At 39.2% G+C, this 6,000-nt stretch overlaps 1 non-coding gene across 1 annotated transcript; it reads left to right on the top strand.

Annotated features, from left to right (window-relative positions):
- Positions 1 to 572: 572 nt before the first annotated feature.
- On the top strand, positions 573 to 738 carry LOC137771051 (U1 spliceosomal RNA). The gene has a single exon (XR_011075272.1). It is a non-coding gene; the product is annotated as a U1 spliceosomal RNA (small nuclear RNA).
- The last annotated feature ends 5,262 nt before the right edge of the window (positions 739 to 6,000 follow it).

Raw genomic sequence — 6,000 nt, 5'->3', positions numbered from 1 at the left:
CCTGTCCAGCAACTCCAGGATTCTCCAGTAAATTTGCTTTCTCACACAATGTGATAACAATTTTATACTTTCACTTCTGTTCTCACACTTCAGCCCTCAATAGATACTCTTATCTTACGCTTCATTGAGAAAACAGAAGCCACTAGATCAGAGACCTTGTCTTTTCGTGGTCAAAGCTACCAACTTCTCTGCATCTGCACCCATCTTTTCTTCCTGCAATGATGGAGGAAGTGTCTCTCCTATGAAAGGTTAAAGTAGTACTCGGATCCCAACTCTTCTAACCTTCTTGGGCTTACTTGGGTTATTTCTTTTCTCCTGCATAACTAACCTCTTCTGTAACAACTCGAAGATTTTCACTGCAAATAAAAAGACAGAAAACACTTATAAAGGCTCCCAAATTTACATCTTCTGCCTACAATCTGGAGCCAGACACCTGAGTGGATGTTATGCTAATTAGTAGATCCACGTGTCCTTAAGCTTCCCGTATAAAACCTTATTATAGAGAATATTTCTGAAATGACTGTTTACCTAACTTCACAGATTATTCAGACTAAAAGTAAATAGGTGTTAGCCTACACATTGGAGATTTTTCTTTGCAAATCTTTCTCCTCCCTTTAAAAATGAAGCCAAACTTATCCATTGCACTCCGGATGTGCTGACCCCTGCAATTTCCCCAAATGTGGGAAACTCGACTGCATAATTTGTGGTAGTGGGGGACTGCGTTCGTGCTTTTCCCATTAAAAAAAAAAAAAAAAAAGAAGCCAAACACCAGTGTATCAATTGTGTGTTTGGCTCAAAATCCTCTTAACCACCAACCCATTAAGAAGCATGCCAAGGGAATGGGCATTGGAGCTATGTTTAGCTTTCCCCTTTTGTCTAGGCAACCAATCAGATAGGTTTATCTTCCCTTTGTAGATGCTTGGTTTTAAAAAGTGCTTCATTCATGAATTCTGAAGGAAGGCTAAGAAAAATTGGAACCATTCTAAATTGTGGAATTAAGCCATTAGACACCTGTAGCAGACTGTGCAGGGATGGGTAGCATTCTTCAGTGGATGATTTTGGAACTGGCGTAGTCTCTGTTGGATGCATTGTAACCAGTTGGAGAGATATGGGGCCAGGGTGAGATCCCTCTAGAATCTCTGCTCAACCAGATTCTATCTGTGGCTCTCTGGTGGTCAGCAAGTAAGCAGCTGGCCTCTGTCTCCCTGATGACCTAGTGGGTCCAGGTAATAAACCCACTAGGAGTGGCCTGTGTGAGTTGTGTGATTTTTCCGCCTGCTCTAAATAAGGATGCTGGAGGAGTGGGAGGATTGTAAAATGAGTTTCTCCACAGAAGTGACTGAGTGGGCCGGACAGTAAAGGGCAAGTGGATGTGAAAAAGACTGGAAGGAATATTGACAGAATCCCCTCCCCCCTCCATTCTTTAAGTGGATGGCTGATAGAAGAGGTAAGGAGGAAACAGATATTAACTCTTAAAAAAGGAGGCATACATCAAGAAAGCAGAAGAGAGGTTATATTCATACCAGTCTGACAAAATTTAAAAATGGGGTTGGCAATGCAATTCATGATATTCCAACTATATAAACCACCTCACTCACACTAGCAGACCTCTGGGCTAGAGACATGACCAAAGGAAGTTCAAGAGTAATGCTGGCTTTGACTTAGCCCCTACTCCCAGCCCAGTTTAAAAATATTCTTTATTTTAAAAAAATGATCTTATAGTATCAATTCCTTGCCTTATAAGTATAGTGTACTTTAAAATACTCCAATATCCAAAAGTCATATATGGAATGGTTGTTTTTCAACTATTGATTTGTGAGTGTGTAGGTGTAACTTTTGCTCACTTAATACAAATCAACTTTTAGGCCAAGCAAGTCAATGGAAGTATGAAGAAAGTATACTCAGTTTGAATGGAAAGAACTTTTAAAAGTCTTGTACCCAGAGATTATAACAAGAGGTCTTCTCTCATTTCAGGTAAATGGAGATTATCGATACATCTGCATTGGTCTGTGCATTTTGGTCAACCAATCATTAGTCACCCAGCATGGTAGTACAAGGGTCAGCTATCTGAAAGTATGAATTATAACAACCTTACTGCTGTAGTTGGACAGTAGATCCATTAGGCTAAAGTTTATGATTAGAGCAATTTTTTTTTTGCCTTAGTAATTTTTTTTCTTTCTTTTTTTAAATTGGGGTATAGTTGTTTTACAATGTTGTGTAGAGCAATTTTTTATCTTTACTGTTTTGTCACTGGATATGTAGACAAAGCCAACTGAATCCAAATTGTTTTACCCAGATTTTTTGCCTGGCAGATTAATCAATTTATTCATCATTCAGAAAGTATTTATTGAATGCTAAGGCATTATGGCCTTAGTGTTTATTTACAGACAATTTTTTAGAGCAGTTTTAGGTTCACAACAAAATTGAGGGGGGGGGGGGAAGGTACAGAGAGTTCCCATACACCCCTTTCCCACACATGCACAGCCTCCCGCATTATCAACATCCCCCCACCAGAGTGGGACATTGGTTACAATTGATGAATCTACACTGACACATCCCAATCACCCAAAGTCCATAGTTTACACTAGGGCTCATTCATTCCTGTATAACATTCTGTTTGTTTGGACGAATGTATAATGACATGTGTCCATCATTATAATATCATAGAGAGTATTTTCACTGCCCTAAAAATCCTCTGTGCTTTGTCTATTCATCCCTCCCTCTCCCAAACCCTGACAACCACTGATTTTTTTTTTTTTTGCTGTCTCCATAGTTTTGCCTTTTCCAGAATGTCATATAGTTGGAATCATACAGTATGTAGCCTTTTCAAATTGGTTTCTTTCACTCAGTAATATGCATTTAAAGTTCCTTCATGTCTTTTCATGGCTTGATAGCTCACTTCTTTTTAACCCTGAATATTATTCCATCGCCTGGATGTACCACATTTATCCATTTACTTACTGAAGGACAAACTTAGTGCTTCCAAGTTTTGGCAGCTATGAATAAAGCTGCTATAAACATCCATATGCAGGTTTTTGTGTGGACACATTTTGAACTCCTCGGGGTAAATACCAGGGAGTGCAATTGCTGGAGTGTAAGGTAAGAGTATGTTTAGTTTTATAAGAAAATGCCAAACTGTCTTCCAAAGTGACTGTACCTTTTTGCACTTCCACTAGCAGTGAATGAGAGCCCCCACTGCTCCACATCCGCCTCAGCGTTTGGTGTTGTCAGTGTTCCGGATTTTAGCCATTCTAATAAATGTGTAGTGATATCTCGTTGTTTCAATTTGCATTTCCCTGATGACATATGATGTGGAACATCTTTTCATATGTTTATTTGCCATCTGTATATCTTCCTTGTTGAGGTGTCCCTTAAGATTTTTGGCCCATCTTTTAATCAGGTCTTTCATTTTCTCATTGTTGAGTTTTAAGAGTTCTCTGTATATTTTGGCTAACAGTTCTTTATCAGATGCGTCTTTTGCAAATATTTTCTCCCAGTTTGTGGCTTGTCTTCTCATTCTCTCAACACTGTCTTTCACAAAGCAGAAGTTTTTAAATTTTAATGAAGTCCAACTTATCAATCATGTCTTTCATGGATTGTGCTTTTGGTGTTGTATTGTTAAAGTCACCAACATACTCAAGTTGAGATAGCTTTTTAATCCATGATTTTATTTTTAAAATATATATTCATTGAGCATTTTTTTCTTCATTTGGAAAAGAAAGATTTTGAGACTTCCTGCAATGTGTGTGAATTAGTTGTGAGTGTACTTGCAAATCTGCAAATGTTACTGTTAATAGAGACTTCTATTTTGGAATAAGTATGTGTGCTTAGTCTGTGACAAGTTAACATCAAATGAAATAAAATTAAGTTTATGGAAGTTTCAAGTCCATACTGATACTAGAAAATTAATTGTATTCCATATGACTTTCCAATACTGTTTATCAAAACTTAGAAATGCTGTAGAGGTCAATCTCAGTTACCAGAATCCAAAATTCAGCTGTGATCAAGTTGCTAATCATGAACTCTGTTTTAGGCTATAAGTCTACTAACTCACTGAGGTCATTTGACTAGAGATTGTCTGTGAGGAAATCACTGTTTACTATGCTATCGTTTCTCCTTTTATAAAGAAATCCAAGGAAGAGATAACTAAGGAATAGAATGTATAGGCTACATCTCAAAATTCCATGTTTGCTCATCTAATCTTGAAATTTGGACTAAAATAAATACAGCCAAAGGCCAGAGATTAGATAATAAGGATGTTTTGGTTTCAGATGTTATTGCTTAAATAATTTAATATTGGTCACCACCACAACCCTAATTGTGTTGGGGTTTTGTTGATTTATTGAACGTGTTTTTACCTAAGCAGTTGAGCCACAGTAGGTAATAGCTCTTAAACCCCATTCCCCGGGTTCTAGTATGAAAAGAACCAATGAGTGATAAGCCTCCCTGCTTCTTCTAGTACAGCCTTGGGAAAGAAAGTCAGGAAAGAAGAAGTTCTGCTCCGTGGACAACGGTTGTGGGGAAAGGGACTTCCCTGGAGGCGCAGTGGTTAAGACTCCACGCTCCCAATGCAGGGGGCCCGGGTTCGATCCCTGGTCAGGGAACTGGATCCCACATGCATGCTGCAACTAAGAGTTCGCATGCCACAACTAAGGAGCCCTCGAGACACAACTAAGGAGCCGGCAAGCCGCAACTAAGGAGCCCGTGAGCCACAAGGAAGGAGCCCGTCTGCCGCAACTAAGACCCAGCACAACCAAATTAAAAAAAAAAAAGGTTGTGGGGAAAACATGACAAATGGGATAGCCCTGTGGCTGCAGTTAGTAGTACATCCATTCCTATTGGATCAAGATGTAGGGCTTTTTACAAATACTGTTGGATTCAATTAGCTGTTATTTTTTTCTTGTCTTACCCTTATCTGGTTTTGGAATCTATATTACACTAACTTCATGAAACAAGTAGGCAGGTTTTGAAAGTTGTCTATTTTTTTGGTAACAACTTGTTCTTTTCAGGAGAACAGTCTGATGACTTTTTTGGTCATCAACAGTCTGATGACAGTCTGATGACTTTTTCAGTTTCCTTAATATTTATACAAGCACCACTTTTGGCATTTTATATATTTCTAGGAACTTCTGCATCCCATCCATGTTTTCAACTTACTATCTATTTGGTGGTTTTCCTAATATTTTATTCTAGATTCTGTTTCATGGAGTTTTCTACAATGAGACAGATGAAATGAAACCTGAGCAGGTCAACACTTTTCAAACACATCATCCACCCCTCTGAGCAGGGTAATTCTGCCCAGGATGTAGCACCCCCATGACTAGTCTACCATCTGACTCTTACCTGGCCTGGCCCTTCTGTGCTCCTCCCTGGTTGCCATCTAGTTTGTCTTACCTTCTCTCAGAGTTCTAACCCCAGCTTAGGCATCCTCCTTGATGATGCTGGCCATGGTTAATAATCAAAAGGGGTAAAAGAGAACTCTAAGGGGTACAGAGGAAAGAAGTAGTAAATGCACGCTTTATAGGTACAGGATTTCCTTCTGGAGTGATGAAAGTTTCCGAAACTAGATCGTGGTGATGGTTGCACAACTTTGTGAAAGTACTTCATGCCGCTGGATTGTACACTCACTTTAAAATGGTATGCCTGAAACTAATATAATACTGCATGTCAATTATACATCAGCATAAATACATACATACATACACTGGTTCAGATGGTAAATTTTGTTATGTGTATTTTTCCACAATAAAAAAAAATTAATCTCAGACTTGGGGCAAGAGCCTCCTCTGAGTTTCTTAGTTCCTTATTTATTTACATTTCCCTCAGTCGCAGGGGTAGTAGCTACCCTTTGCATTTACTATTTTTAAAAAAAATTTTTTTGAGGGCTTCCCTGGTGGCACAGTGGTTGAGAGTCTGCCTGCCAATGCAGGGCACACGGGTTCGAGCCCTGGTCTGGGAAGATCCCACATGCCGCGGAGCAACTGGGCCCGTGAGCCACAA

The sequence above is a fragment of the Eschrichtius robustus genome, chromosome 10 (genome assembly GCF_028021215.1).
Source record: "Eschrichtius robustus isolate mEscRob2 chromosome 10, mEscRob2.pri, whole genome shotgun sequence".
NCBI classification, from domain to species: Eukaryota; Metazoa; Chordata; class Mammalia; order Artiodactyla; family Eschrichtiidae; genus Eschrichtius; species Eschrichtius robustus.
This window is presented reverse-complemented; position numbering and strand designations above follow the sequence as displayed.